Here is a 16908-nt window from a genome sequence, read left to right on the forward strand (position 1 = left end):
TCTTAGTGTCATCTGCGAATTTTGACACACTACACTTGGTCCCCAACTCCAAATCATCTATGTAAATCGTAAACAATTGCGGTCCCAACACTGATCCCTGAGGCACACGACTGAAGAGGCGAAAGTTTTTGGGGAAATAATTCCAGAGCTTAGGGGCTAGATGACTGAAGACACTGATGGGGTCAAGAAGCAGGAGCAAACTAAAGGTCATCTCTTTTAAACTCAAATCGCAAGATAAACTACAAAGTCCTTACAGGACCTATTGAACTTACCTTTTAAAGGGTGCCCTCATACACTTACAGTTCATGACTCCTATAAGGGGCCGTGAACAATGACTCTTAAAAACTCTGGCCCAACTCCATGAAAAGGAGCAGTTTGACATACTGATCTCCACAATGGAGCTGGCCAGATTGGGAGTGCGAAATTGGGATCTTTACAGATATCAGCCCTCACTCTTCAAGGGCACCCTCAAAAATTAGACAGCCTGGGAATGGAGTTGTAAGTCCCAGAAATGGGTCATATCCGTCATTTTTACAGGGCTCTTGACACAGTGAAAATCCAGGCCAATGTCTCTGATCCAACTATATTATACTCATTCTTCCAACGCTGCACTTTTCTTCCCAGCATCCAACACCACAGAAGAATTATAAGGGAAATGAAGAGAGCTGATGTCTCTCTCCAGAGAAGTACTGATCTACTTTGAAATAAGCTGTTTTCTCCATCTTGAAACCAACTGCTGAGGCAGCGCAGAGATGTAAAATTTTACAGAATATCACAGAAAAATCAGAAAAAAACCCAAGTCAGACCAACAGGTCTATGACAGTATTTATGCTGCACATCAGTTTGCTCCCACACTTCTTCATCTTCCTAAATATAAATGCGTATCGTCATGCAGTAGTTACCATCAGATTTTTCTGAATCTTGAGTCACAGTTGGTGCTTTGGAACTTGCCCTGCAGTGTCAGAAGGTGAATCCACAACTCTGCTGCCAATACAAATAGAACCACTTCTTTTAGCACCAACTCTGTTTTCATTTCAGACTCACGGCATTTTGAATTTTCTCTTTCATTTCCCTGTGACATAAACTCACCATAAATCTACATCAAATGCTTATCTGGTAATTTTAATACTGACAGATTTATTTATAATATTCCAAATACTACTGTTCTGTGTAGACTAAACCATGCTGGAGCCAGTCACACAACTACTTATCATATTTACTGATTAATTCTATGCCCTGTTTGCTGTGTGACAGGGGCGTATATTGGTGGAATTCACCATGTGCTACAGAGTTATGCTTCCTATAAGCTATATGGATGGTGGATATAGTTATCAATAATCTCTTTCTCAATCTGCTAGCTAAAGTAGGATTCATAATAATAGTAAAGGAAGGTACTGAAATTCAACTAGTTAAATAAAATCAAGAATAAAAAGGTGCTATCAGTAATAGTGACTGCGATACTACTGGATTGCAGTAAAAACTCATTCTGCTCCTTCAAGGAAGGAGATCTTACCCAATCAAGCCTACCTGCGACTCCAGATCAACAGCAGTATGACTGATTCTTACCTGCCCTCTGAAATGGCCAAGGGAATTATGAATTCAAAAAGATGATTCAGCACCACCTCCTCAAGGATAATTACCGCTGGCTTTATCAGAAATGCACAATCCCCATGAATGAATTTTTAAAAATCATTAAAAGGAAAGATAATCAGAACGTGTTAGATACATGCATTTGGTCATCCTTATTCATCCTGATTTCTTCTATTATAATTTCATTTGACAACTCCTCTTACGGCTGAGTCACACAAAACCCAAGCTTGATCTCCTTGGGCACGGTGGGACAGTGGTTAGCACTGCTGCCTCACAGTGCCAGGGACCTGGGTTCAATCCCGGCTCAGGTGACTGTGTGGAGTTTGCACTTTCTCCCTGTGTCTGCCCAATGCCTGTCTTGATGCTCTCTCCACTCACATTGTTTGTATCTTAAAGACTTGATTAGCTGTAAGTATTCGCATTCCAACCATTATTCATGTAAATTGAGTTTGTGTCTTTATATGGCCTGTTTGTGAACAGAATTCCCACTCACCTGAAGAAGGGGCTTAAGGCTCCAAAAGCTTGTGTGGCTTTTGCTACCAAATAAACCTGTTGGACTTTAACCTGGTGTTGTTAAACTTCTTACTGAGTTTACCCCAGTCCAATGCCGGCATCGCCACATCAGGGTGTCCATGCCCAGGGGGCATCAAACCCCCCACTGGCCGACCCTGTGGGGGGCCCCAATTGCCCCCCCTTTGCTCCGGTGGGGTCTCCTGCAAGTTCCACGCAAATGGGGAACTACTGTAAACCCTGCCAGAGTGAAATACTCCTGGCCCGGAGAATTCAGTCCCGAGCCCGATAATGACATTTAAAATAGATTAAAAACAGATTTACATCATTTACCTATCTTCCTGTTGATTTCCCGACTGCGCCTGCTCTCCGGCTGTGGGAGACATGCATGCATCGGGAACGCATGCGCGAATCCTGCGAAATGGCCGACACGCAGATCTCCCAACCTGACACGCCAAAGTACGTGCGCGTCGGGATGGGAAAATCGGGCCCTTTAGTCTTTAATAACTATGTAAATCCAAAAAGGATTTTCAAAAGAAGGATGGAACCAATTAAGAACCAAAAAGGAGGCAGAGAACATAGCTGCAGGCCTAAATGAGTACTTTGTATTTATCTCCACTAAAGAAGAAGGCTGAGCGTCATATTCTCTGTCCCCGTTTGCAGTGACAGTGGGTCGTGAATGGCCGGAAAATTCCAGCCAACATTTCAAGTCCGTATGACCCTTCTACAATTTACTGTGTTTCTCTCTCCACAGATCCTGCCAGACTTGCTGAGTTTGAAGCATAAGATTGGCAATGTTCAGAGCGGAGAAATCACGTGGCTCAGGTGGAATGCTTCCTGGGTTGCTGAGAAAAGTAAGAGAGGAAATCACAATCTTCCAATCATTCTCAGATATAGGAATGGTGCCAGAGGATTGAATGATTGCAAATATTGCACCTCTGTTCATAAAAGGGAAGAAGGATAATCCCACCAACTGCAGGTTGGTCAGTCTTCCAACAGCACTGAGGAAAGGTTCAGGCATATTATTCAGGGATAAAATTAATGGACATTTGGAAAAATATGGGTTAATAAATGAAAGCCAACATGATTGATATTGTGTACATGGACTTTCAAAAAGCATTTGATAAAGTACTGCATAATAGATTTCTTGGTAAAACTGCAGTCTGTGGGATAATAGGGACAGTGACTGTTAGGATGTAAAATTGCCTATGGTACAGAAGTGGAGATGCCGACGTTGGACTGGGGTGGGCACAGTAAGAAGTCTCACGACACCAGGTTAAAGGCCAACAGGTTTATTTGGAATCACGAGCTTTTGGAGCGCTGCTCCTTCATCAGGTGAGTCAGAGCTCCGAAAGCTCGTGATTCCAAATAAACCTGTTGGACTTTAACCTGGTGTTGTGAGGCTCCTTACTCTGGTACAGAAAGCAGAGAGTAGAGGAGCATGGTAATTTTTTAGATGAGAGAGAAGTGTGCAACGGTGTTCCAGGTGTCAGTGTTAGAAGCCTTGCTCTTTTTTGCTACATATTACTGACCTGTTCTTGGATATCATTTCCAAGTTTTCAGATGGCACGAAACTTGAAAATATGGTAAATAGACAGATTTCAGGAGGGAATTGACAGACTGGTGAAATGGCAAGATATGTGGCAGATGTAATTTAACATAAAGAAGGGATTCATTTAGGTAGGAAAAGTGAGGGAAGTAAATATAAACAAAATGGAAAATTTTAAAGCAATCCGGGAACCTGCGAGTGTCTGTACACAAGCCTTTGATGGTGGCATGACATGTTAAAGGCTGTTTAATCGTCATGGGAATCTTGGTTTTATAAATAGAGGCATAGGGTTGGATTTTCTGACCCTTTCCACCAGTGGGATGGTCCAGTCTCACCAAAGGTGACGCAACCCCGCCTGTGACGGGTTTTCTGGTGGCAGGATGGGCGAGGTATAGAAGTTGCACCCCACTGACAGCCAATGGCAAGCCTCTCCACTGATGGAAAACATGCCACGAGGAGGGCAGAAAATTCCAGCCATAGATTATTTAAAAACCAGAGGATTATGCTAACCTTTATAAAACACTGGTTAGCCTCCAACTGGAATATTTTGTTCAGTTATGGGCAATATACTTTAGGAAAGTTGAGAAATGGTTTTGGGAAAATTAATTGGATTGAAGGCAGATAAAACTCCAGAACCTGATAGTCTTCATTCCAGAGTACTTATGGAAGTTGCCCTAGCAATAGTAAATCCATTGGTGGTCATTTTCCAAAATTCTTTGGACTTGTACAGATTGGAGGGTGGCTCATGTAAGCTGGCTATTCAAAAAAAGAGGTAAAGAGAAAACAGGGAACTATAGACTGGAGAGCCGAGCGTGGTAGTAGGGAAGGTGCTAGAATCCATTATCAAGGATTTCCATAGCACAGCATTTAGAAAGCAGTGATATAATCAGACAAAGTCAGCACAGATTTATGAAAGGGAAATTATGATTGACAAATCTACTGGAATTCTTTGACGATTCAACTGGTAGAGTTCACCAGGGAGAACTGATGGATGTAGTTTACTTAGACTTTCAGAAGGCTTTTAACAAGGTCACACACAGCAGATTACTGTGTAAAGTGGGTAGTATCTTGAGATGGATAGACAGCTAGTTAGTAGGCAGGAAGCAAAGAGTTGGAATTGGGAGAGGTGGATACTCAGCGCGACTTTGGTGTCCTCATGCATCAGTTGCTGAAAGCATACAGGTGCAGCAGGCAGTAAAGAAAGCAAATGGTTGTTGGCCTTCATAGCGAGAGGATTTGAGTATCGGAATAGGGATATTGTACTGCAATTGTATAGGGCATTGGTGGGGCCACACCTGGTGTACTATGTCCAGTTTGTGGGATGGTGATGCTCTAGTGGTATTATCGCTAAACTATTAATCCAGAAACTCAGCTAATGTTCTGGGGACCCTGGTTCGAATCCTGCCATGGCAGATGGTTGAATTTGAATTCAATAGAAAATATCTGGAATTAATAATCTACTGATGATCATGAAACGATTGCCGAATGTCAGAAAAATTCATCTAGTTCATGAATGTCTTTTAGGGAAGGAAATCTGCCATCCTTATCTTGTCTGGCCTATATGTGAAGGAACAGCGCTCCGAAAGCTTATGGTATTTGCTACCAAATAAACCTGTTGGACTTAACCTGGTGTTGTGAGACTTCTTACTATATGTGACTCCAGAGCCACAGTAACGTGGTTGACTCTCAACTGCCCCCAGGCAACTAGGGATGGGCAATAAATGCTGGCCAGCCAGCGACGCACATGCCCCATTAATGAATTTTAAAAAAGTTTTGGTGTCCTTATTTTCTATAGAGGGAGTGCAGTGAAGGTTTGCTATAGAGAGAGTGCAGTGAAGGTTTACCGGGCTGATTCCTGGGATGGCAAGAATGTCATATGAGGAGAAATTAAGTCGGTTAAGATTATGTTCACTGGAGTTTAGAAGAGTGAGATAGGATCTCATAGGAACTTATAAAATTCTAACAGGATTAGACAGGTTAGATTCAGAAAGAATGTTCCCAATGGTGGGTGAGTCCAGAACTAGTTTGAGGATAAGGGGGTAAGCCCTTTAGGATTGAGGCGAGGAGAAATTTCTTCACCCAGGGAGTGGTGAATGTGTGGAATATGAGGACAGGTCAGGTAACGTGGAAGGCATTGAAAGGTATATTTCATGAGCCTCCCGCCTTCAAACATGACATCGGGAGGCTGTGAAAACCAAACCCACAGTAACTACTCAGGATGTTGATGCTACATGCATGCTACTGTGTAGCCACCAGGGGACAGTGAGCCCCTACAGTACCATGCTAGCAGATTCACTAAATAGTGTGCATTCAGGTATACACACAAGAAACAGATATATTTGTCTCACAATTTAAAACAGCAGCTGAACTCATTATTTTAAATGTTGTCAGCAGCCTTTTTAAATAACAGCATTCTAAATATAAAAATAAGTGGGTGTCATTGCTTCGCTTAGTGGCACTCAACTCCAGATTTGTAGATTTGGCCTTACAGCAGGATTTAAGCACATAATCGAAAGTGATGCTCAAGGATGTGCAGCATATTTGGAGGTATTATCCTTTGGGTGAATCACTAAACTGACTAATCCGATAATTCAAGTTGATTTTCAAGGCTGGATGGCACAATTTGACGAGGAGGGAGTTCTTCTGACTGACATTTCCTGTTAGTCGGCGCCACAGGGTATTTCATTGCTGTCTGTATGAACTTGCTAAGCGGAGCGTGACTTCCAGCTTTTACATACACAATAGTTAGTTGGTGCACCACAAGTTAATAAACCATGGGTGGGATTCTCCCCAAAAAATTCTAAGCGCCGAGTAAGTCCCAATGATTTTTTCAGCAAGACTTTCAAAATGAATCTCCCACACTGTGCATCACAGAATGCCCTAGCGGGAATTCCGTTAGAAATCAGTGAGCAGGGCCTATTCCTGCTGGAGAGGTCTGCAGCATCACGCTGAGTGGGCCACTGCGCATGCGCCTATCTGCCAGAGCGTAGATCAGCACATGTGTGGTAGCCCCACACTGCCAGCCTCCCGATCACTGGCCAGCCTGATCGCTGGCCAGCCCCACAACCCCCCCATCACTGGCCGTGTGAACCCATCCCCCCCGCCCTCCGGTCGCTGACCTCCCAGATGTGTCTGGCCAGCCTCGACTCCCCCCCCCCCCCCCACCCCATCCCCACCGACCTCCCTCCCCTCTCCCCCAGCAGTTCCGATCTCCCAATTTCCCCCCCCCCCCAAACCCCACTGGCAGCTCCCCCCCACAGTTCCGACCCCTCCACCCACCCCAAACCACCTCCCCCCACCCCACCCCCACCCCGATGGCCAGCCATGATCATTGGCCTCCCTCCCTCTGTGTGATGACTTCAGCCAGGCTAATGAGGTTGGTTTGCTCGAGTATGAACTCCCTGATGAGTCCTAACTGATGGTCCAATCAGGGAACCTCATGCTCCCTACTTATAGCAGGTGTGTCAGTCTCTCTGCTGTATTAGCCAAAGCTCCCAAGTGTGAGAGCTCTGCTTGTATTATAGTTGGGAAATAAAAAGCAATTGGTGACGGGACTTTCGCCTCCATGGAGTTATTTCACTCTGACACTGCCAAGTGCAGTGTGGCAGCGGGACCCCCTAACCCCACCAACCTCCCCCCCCCCCCCCCCCCCCCCCCCCCCGAGGCCCAGCCCCCATTAGGTCTTGCCCCCTTGGCACTGCCTGATGCCTGGTAAGCAGTGCCAAGGTGCTCCTTGGGCATTTCCACCTTGCCCCTTGAGCAGTGCTAGGGGGCCAGGCTGGCACGGCCAGGCTGGCAATACCCAAGGGGCACCCCCCCTTTATCCCCGACCTCCTCGGAGCCTCCATGGCCCTCCTTCACTCCAGCGAGGTCGGACCACCAGCTCCCCACTTGTGGAAAGCTGTTGTAAATCCCAATTGAACAAAACATCCCTAGCGAGGGGGAGGGAGGGGGTGGTGGCGTTGAGTCTTCGGTCTCGGGCCTGCTAATTAAATATAAATTATGTTGAAATCAGCATTATAATAATATTCAGCTCCGTGTCCATTTCTGGTTTTTGGGTTCAAATCCCACGTCAGGGCTTGAGCATAAAAATAAAGGTTGTCACTCCAGTGTAGTGCTGAGGGGGTGCAGCAGACAGAGATGCCATGATTTTTGGATGAGAAGTTATACTACAGCCCTAACTGCTTGCTCCCAATACATTATTTCAAAGAAGTGTGGGAGTTATCCCAGGTGACCTGCCAAATTCTTATCCCTCAATCACCATCACCAAAGAACAGATGATTTGGTCATTGGAACATTGCGGTTTGTGAGAGTTTGCTGTATACAAATTGGTTGCCACATTTTCTACATTATAACAGTGACGACACTCAAAATTACTGAATTGGCTTTAAAGCACTTTAAGATGCCCAGCCATCATGAAAAGAACAAGGTAAATCTTTCTTTCCTTTGTTTAAAAAAGAGCACAATTTTATTGATATCAACTAATTGCATTAAAAAAACACAACTGCAGGTTGAGTAAAAGCAAATTACTGCGGATGCTGGAATCTGAAACCAAAAGAGAAAATGCTGGAAAATCTCAGCAGATTTGGCAGCATCTGTAAGGAGAGAAAAGAGCTGACGTTTCGAGTCCAGATGACCCTTTGTCAAAGCTCTCCACAGATGCTGTCAGACTTGCTGAGATTTTCCAGCATTTTTGTTTTGGTTTCAGATTCCAGCGCTGTTGAACTTGCAATTTTTGTGGTGGACATGTCAAAAAGAAAGTTTTTCAGGTCCCCTGTACTTATTATTCAGCGAAACATCTTACTTTCCCAGCCATTTTCTTGAATTTTGACCAGGCTTGTCCAACCTTTTCACATGGCGGGGTGTAAGGCCACATTTCAAAAATGTTTCTCACTCAAGGGACTGATAAGCGAATTTTGGAAAGATAACGTTTGGCACAACGCTGAACAGGAATTTGAAAAGGAAATAGTGGAAATTAAAATAAACAACTTGCTGTGCAAAAAAAATCAAAGCGATGAATTGATTTTTTAAAAATGGGTAATAAACTGGTGTCTTAGGGTGTGAAAGGATGAGAGAGTGTGTGCGTGTGCGTGTGTATGTGTCAAGCTTACTCCCAGGGTGGGATTTTCTATTCCTTCCTGTGTCAGGCATCATAAATGTTTATTTATTTGTGTCACAAGTAGGCTTACATTAATACTGCAATGAGGTTACTGTGAAAATCCCCAAGTCGTCACACTCCGGCGCCTGTTCGGGTACACTGAGGGAGAATTTAACATGGCCAATGCACCTAACCAGCATGTCTTTCGAACTGTGGGAGGAAACTGGAGCATCCAAAGGAAATCCACGCAGACACGTGGAGAATGTGCACACGCCACACAGACAGTGACCCAAGCCAGGAATCGAACCTGGGTACCTGGCGCTGTGCGGCAGCAGTGCTAACAACTGCCCCACTGTGCTGCCCCCGCCCCCCCCCCCCCCCGCCCCTACCCCACAATGGTCCCCATGGTGGGTGGAGTAGAAACTTTTGCCAGAGCAAAAAGAAACCAGGTTGCTGTTGGCATAAAAACAGGTTGCAATTGTCCAATCTAGACATCAATGGCGGCGCACATTTCCCACCATGACATGTCGGGGATGCCTTGCAAATATATTTGAGTGCCATGAATACTCATTATAAAAGATGCTTACTGGTGGACTTTAACCTGGTGTTGTTAAACTTCTTACTGTGTTTACCCCAGTCCAACGCCGGCATCTCCACATCGTGCTTGATAAAAGCAGGAGCTCAGAATCTTGGCACTGGCAGGTTCACATATGGAAACTCTCAGCTCCCCCAATATAATACCATCCTCTCACCGAGTATTTGCCCTCACCTGTATTATAAATAACATATCCAAGAATTTGGCCAATGTAATCTCATTGTAGTCATGGGGTTGGGAAAAGGGTGGGCTGGTGTGATAGCACAGTGAGATTCTTGAAATGGACATTGGCTATCAGAATTTCAGTGGTGAATAGGTGTCGGCACTGGTAAGAAGCCCTTGAACCCATAGTCACTGACTGGTTATCGACAGTAATAAGACCTTTGGAGGCTGATGGAGGGAGCCCTGTTCGGGCTCGCCTGGACTCCAGACTGACTCACTCACAGTCCTGCTCCAACTTGCCTGGGTCCAGATCTGGCTCCCTCGTTCCCTGCCCCAACTGGATGGCCCAGTGTTAGCACTGCTGCCTCACAGTGCCGGGGACCCAGGTTCAATTCCCGGCTTGGGTCACTGTCTGTGCAGAGTCTGCACGTTCTCCCTGTGCCTGTGTGTGTGTCCTCCGGGTGCTCCAGTTTCCTCCCATAGTCCAAAAGACGTGCTGGTTAGGTGCATTGTCCATGCTAAATTCTCCCTCAGTGTACCCGAACAGGCGCTGGAGTGTGGCGGCTAAGGGATTTTCACAGTAACTTCATTCCAGTGTTAATGTAAGCCTGCTTGTGACACTAATCAATAAACCTTTTTTAAAAAACCAACTCGCCTCGGTCCCACTCTGGCTCCCTCACCCTCTGCTCCAAGTTACCTGGGCCCTGCTCCGGTTCCCTTGTAGCCCGCTCCCTGCCCTCACTCTCTGGTCTTTGTAACCTACCTTTACAATCTTGCCTTCCCACTGTTTGCTGCCCATCCAATCACAGGTTGGTTTCTCTCTGCATTTGCTAATGATAGGCTCACCGAGGAGCTTTTTCAAATACAAATCAGTTGAATGTCCAATGACTCTCACCAACTTTTACAGATGCACCATAGAAAGCATCCTTTCTGGTTGTATTACAGCTTGATATGGCTCCTGCTCTGTCCAAGATGGCAAGAAACTGCAAGGGTTGTGAATGAAGCCCAGTCCATCACACAAACCAGCCTCCCATCCATTGACTCTGTCTACACTTCCCCCTGCCTCGGAAAAGCATCCAGCATAATCAAGGATCCCATGCACCCCGGACATACTCTTTTCCACCTTATTCCATTGGAAAAAAGATACAAAAGTCTGAGATCACGTATCAACCGACTCAAGAACAGCTTCTTCCCCGCTGCCATCAGACTTTTGAATGGACCTACCTCATATTAAGTTGATCTTTCTCTACAATCTAGCTATGACAGGGAGGTTATGTTGCAGCTGTATAAGGTGCTGGTGAGGCCACACCTGGAGTATTTGTACAGTTTTGGTCTCCTTACTTGAGAAAGGATATACTGGCACTGGAGGGGGTGCAGAGGAGATTCAATAGGTTGATTCTGGAGTTGAGAGGGTTGGCTTATGAGGAGAAATTGAGTAGACTGGGGCTATACTCATTGGAATTCAGAAGAATGAGGGGGAATCTTATAGAAACATGTAAGATTATGAAGAGAATAAATAAGATAGAAGCAGGGAAGTTGTTTCCACTGGCAGGTGAAATTTGAACTAGGGGGTATGGTGTCAAAATTAGGGGGAGCAGATTTAGGACTGAGTTGAGGAGGAACTTCTTCACCAAAAGGATTGTAAATCTGTGGAATTCTCTGCCCAGTTAGGCAGTTGAGGCTACCTCATTGAATGTTTTTAAGGCAAGGATAGATAAATATTTGAACAGTAAAGAGATTAAAGGTTATGGTGAGCGGGTGGGTAAGTGGAGTTGAGTCCACAAAAAGATCAGCCATGATCTAATTGAATGGTGGAGCAGGCTGGAGGGGCCAGATGGCCTACTTCTGCTCCTAGTTCTTATGTTCTTATGACTGTAACACTACATTTTGCACCCTCTCCTTTCCTTCTCTATGAACGGTCTGCTTTGCCTTTTAGTGCACAAGAAGCAGTACTTTTCATTATATACTAATACATGTGACAATAATAAATCAAATCAAAGTTTGCGGCTCAAATCCAGAGGCCTCAGGGGCCACAATGTAGCAGGCCCTGAGTTGGACAAGCCTAATTTAGACAATGGCTGGCCTAGGCTTAGACTATCGTAATGCAAGTTTATGCATGATATCCTGAATCAAAATGATCTGAAATTCAAAAGGCAATAGGGCTCTAGGTTTTCGGATAAAGGATAGTTGATCTGTATAAAACAAAATTTAATCTGTAAAGTTCAAATATTAAATCTGTAGGTAAACCTCATGATATTTAGTTCCAATTTTACTTGATTTAAATGATACATACCCACTCCAATGATCTAGTTAATGGTCATGTTCAATATGTATATTTTAGCAATTTGGATCACTATTCATTTGGAAACTCTTTTGAGCTTGTACATTTCCGCTATGTAATCTGAATCTATTAGATGTATAATACTAATGTCACAACTTGTGAAACACAGAAATTAAATAAACACACAGCAGCACTGTGGTGCAGTGGTTAGCATTGCTGCCTCACAGTGCCAGGGGCCCGGGTTCGATTCCCGGCTTGGGTGACTGTCTATATGGAGTTTGCACATTCTCCCCATGTCTGTGTGGGTTTCCTTTGGGTGCTCCAGTTTCCTCCCACAGTCCAAAGATGTACGGGTCAAGTTGATTGGCTGTGCTAAATTGTCCCTTAGTGCCAGGGGGACTAGCAGGGTAAATAAGTGGGGTTATGGAGATAGGGCCTGGGTGGGATTGTGATTGGTGCAGTCTCGATGGGCCAAATGGCCTCTTTCTGCACTGTAGGGATTCTATGATTATACAACTAAATATACACTATTAACTGAAAGTTCAAGACAGAGATCTATAGAAAGAAAATTCAGAGAGTAAATAGCATGAGGAAAGATAACACAATTCTCCATATAAACAGAATATATGTTACATCCATTACTTGTGTTCTTTCTGTTTCACATTCATATTCATAACTTGAAGAACAGTATTAAAGTAAGACATGTATTTTCTTGCAGGCTTCCTGACAGATCTTCCAACACATGGGACAGGATTTTCTGCCCTCTCCCTGCCGCGAAATGTTTTCCAATGGCAGAGGTGGCTTATCATTGGCCACTGTTGGGATCTTCCAGTCCCACTGATGCCTGCGGCATTTTACATGGCTCACCCGCCCAGCCAGCAGGAAGGGCAGGAAAATCCCACCCTTGTGACCGTACTAACCATTTTTCTATTCATTCACAGAACGTGGGTCAGAAATTATTGACCATCCTTTATTCACTAATCACACATTTTCCAATGTATGAATACTGCACTGATTCTCTTTTAAACTCTTTTGATAAATCAATTACTGGAAAATAACACAAATGGGGGGATCGTCCCTTAAAGGGTAACTAAAATCAAATTACAAAGGAAACTTAACAAATTTTAAATCAAAATATCATTACAGGGATGATGCTACACCCTATCCCCTGTGGTCCCCACTGGTCACAGAAGGCGTCCACTGTGCTTGTGGAAACCGTGTGCTACCTTTCCAAGGACACCCAGCTGTGAACACAGCCGAGGAAGAGGGGCAGAGAGTTGAGTCACAGCACCCGCCCACTCCACCGCCCCACCACCAGCCCCCTGCCCCCGGCTCCCCAATCAATCGCCCACTGCCTGGAAATCTCTATGGCCAATTTGGCCAGGCCAGTAGGTGTACAAGGAGGACTTTGACCACCCCCCACCAGCGACCCCCCATCACCCCCACCCTGCCACCCCACCCCTTCCCTTTTGCACCAGCTGCCCAAATATCAGAAGCGTGGGGCTGAAGTGCAACCAAAGCCTCATTAAAAACTTCCCAGGAAAATTAAATAAGGGTTGCAAACAACCATAACCCATATACGCATGGCCCATGAGCTCCGCAAGACCTTTCACAGAATGCCTGCATCAATCCTCCCTAATTGCCCTCGAGGTGATGATGGTGAGCCTCATTCTTGACAATTGGGTGGTTTGCTACGCCGTTTCAGACGGCAGTTAAGACTCAACTGTCACATACAGGAAAGAACAGGCAAGGGCAGCTGATTTCCTTCCCTCAGGAATGTTCGTCAACCAGATAGATTTTTACGACAATTTGTTAATTATTTGCTCACCATTGTGCATTCAGATTTAGTTAAGTAGCTGAATTTAACTCCCACAGCTGCTCTGGTAGGATTTGGACTCAGTCTGCTGATTATTAATAGAGGCCTTTGAATTACTAGTCCTCCAATATAACCACTAAGCTCCTGTTCCAAATTAAACCAACTCTGCTCATAACTCATTGTAGTTCTTCTGCCTCCTTTGCATTTCCCAAGAACTACCATTGGCAAACGAAGGTAACATTCTATTATCACCAATAACAGCATGTCCAGGACCTGATCTGAAAATTGGTCCAGTCCAATGTTTGGTAAGGCCGGCATACATTTTACACATTCTCCTACTGAAGGTTGAGTGTCTCATTAATCGGTCAGAGGTAGACCTCGATTGATGGTTAGATTTTCATTCCCATCAAATGTATTCTCAAGAATTCAACGCTTCCATTGACCGCGCTAGGGAATTGGAGCTGGAGCTGGATGAACTTCGGATCATTCGGGAGGCAGAGGTGGCCATAGATAGAAGCTTCAGGGATGTAGTTACTCCGAAGAATGAAGATAGATGGGTGACGGTGAGAGGGGCTGGGAGGAAGCAGTCAGTACAGGAATCCCCTGTGGTCGTTCCCCTCGGCAACAAGTATACCGCTTTGGATACTGTTGAGGGGGACGACCTACCAGTGGTAAGCCACGGTGACCGGATCTCCAGCACTGAGTCCGTCCCTGTGGCTCAGAAGGGAAGGGGGGTGAGCAGGAGAGCAATAGTTATTGGGGACTCGATAGTTAGAGGGACAGATAGGAGGTTCTGTGGCAGCAAAAGAGACTCACGGATGGTATGTTGCCTCCCAGGTGCCAGGGTCCGTGACGTCTCGGACCGTGTTTTCAGGATCCTTAAGGGGAGGAGGAACAGTCACAAGTCGTGGTACACATCGGTACCAACGACATAGGTAAGAGAAGGGACGGGGATTTAAAACAGGAATTTAGGGAGCTAGGGTGGAAGCTGAGAGCCAGGACAAACCATGTTGTTATCTCTGGTTTGTTGCTGGTGCCATGTGCTAGCGAGTTGAGGAACAGGGAGAGAGTGCAGATAAACACGTGGCTGCAGGAATGGTGTAGGAGGGAAGGTTTCAGTTACATGGATAATTGGAGCACATTCTGGGGAAGGTGGGACCTGTACAAACAGGACGGTTTGCACCTGAACCAGAGGGGCACCAATATCCTGGGAGGGAAATTTGCTATGGCTCTTCGGGGGGGGGTTAAACTAATTTGTCAGGGGGATGGGAAAACGAGCTGTAGTCCAGTAGCCAGTGTTGAGTGTAGTGAGGTACTGAGGAGGGTATCAAGGTCACAGGAGTGTACTGGCAGACAGGAAGCTGGGTTGAAGTGTGTCTACTTCAATGCAAGGAGCATCCGGAATAAGGTAGGTGAACTTGGAGCATGGATTGGTATTTGGGACTACGATGTTGTGGCCATTACGGAGACATGGTTAGAACAGGGACAGGAATGGTTGTTGGAAGTTCCGGGGTATAGATGTTTCAGTAAGTGCAGGGAAGGTGGTAAAAGAGGTGGAGGAGTAGCATTGTTAATCAAGGATAGTTTAACGGCTGCAGAAAGGCAGTTCGAGGGGGATCTGCCTACTGAAGTAATATGGGCTGAAGTTAGAAATAGGAAAGGAGTGGTCACATTGTTAGGAGTTTTCTATAGGCCCCCAAATAGTAATAGAGATGTGGAGGAAGAAATTGCAAAGCAGATTATGGATAGGTGTGGCGGTCACAGGGTAGTTGTCATGGGTGACTTTAACTTTCTAAATATTGATTGGAACCTTTATAGGTCGAATAGTTCGGATGGGGCAGTTTTTGTACAGTGTGTGCAGGAGGGTTTCCTGACACAATATGTGGATAGGCCAACAAGAGGTGGGGCCACATTGGACTTGGTACTGGGTAATGAACCAGGCCAAGTGTTAGATTTGTTTGTGGGAGAGCACTTTGGAGATAGTGACCACAATGTTGTTAAAACTCTTACTGTGTTTACCGCAGTCCAACGCCGGCAACTCCACATCATGGGGATAGTGCCAGAGGACTGGAGAGTGGCGAATGTTGTTCCTCTGTTCAAGAAAGGAAATAGGAATGACCCTGGCAATTATAGGCCAATTAGTCTTACTTCGGTGGTTGGTAAGTTAATGGAAAAGGTCCTGAGGGATAGGATTTATGACCATTTGGAAAGATGCAGCTTAATCCGGAATAGTCAACACGGATTCATGAAGGGGAAGTCTTGCCTCACAAATTTGATTGAATTCTTTGAGGCGGTAACTAAGTGTGTAGATGAAGGTAGAGCAGCTGATGTCGTATACATGGATTTTAGTAAGGCGTTTGATAAGGTTCCCCATGGTCAGCTCATGAAGAAAGTAAGGAGGTGTGGAATAGAGGGAAATTTGGCCGATTGGATAAGTAACTGGCTATCTCATAGAAGATAGAGCGTGGTGGTGGATGGAAAATTTTCAGTCTGGAGACCAGTTACCAGTAGTGTACCACAGGGATCAGTGCTGGGTGCTCTGCTATTTGTGATTTTTATCAATGACTTGGAGGAGGGGGCTGAAGGGTGGGTCAGTAAATTTGCTGATGACACCAAGATTGGTAGAGTAGTGGATGAGGTGGAGGGCTGTTGTAGGCTGCAAAGAGACATTGATAGGATGCAGAGCTGGGCCGAAAAATGGCAGATGGAGTTTAACCCTGATAAGTGCGAGGTGATTCATTTTGGGAGGACAAATTTAAATGCAGATTACAGGGTCAACAGCAGGGTTCTGAGGAATGTGGAGGAACAGAGAGATCTTGGGGTTCATATCCACAGATCTCTGAAGGTTGCCACTCAAGTGGATAGAGCCTTGAAGAAGGCCTATAATGTGTTAGCGTTTATTAACAGGGGGTTTGAGTTTAAGAGCCGGGGGTTATGATGCAACTGTACAGGACCTTGGTGAAACCACATTTGGAATATTGTGTGCAGTTCTGGTCACCTCACTATAAGAAGGACGTGGAAGCATTGGAAAGAGTGCATAGGAGATTTACCAGTATGCTGCCTGGTTTGGAGGGTAGGTCTTATGAGGAAAGGTTGAGGGAGCTAGGGCTTTTCTCTTTAGAGCGGAGGAGGATGAGAGGCGACTTAATAGAGGTTTATAAGATGATGAGGGGGATAGATAGAGTGGATGTTCAGAGACTATTTTCTCGGGTGGATGTAGCTGTTACTAGGGGGCATAACTATAAGGTTCATGGTGGGAGATATAGGAGGGATGTCCGAGGTCTTTACTCAGAGAGTGGTTGGGTGT

The sequence above is a fragment of the Mustelus asterias genome, chromosome 16 (genome assembly GCF_964213995.1).
Source record: "Mustelus asterias chromosome 16, sMusAst1.hap1.1, whole genome shotgun sequence".
Lineage (NCBI taxonomy): Eukaryota > Metazoa > Chordata > Chondrichthyes > Carcharhiniformes > Triakidae > Mustelus > Mustelus asterias.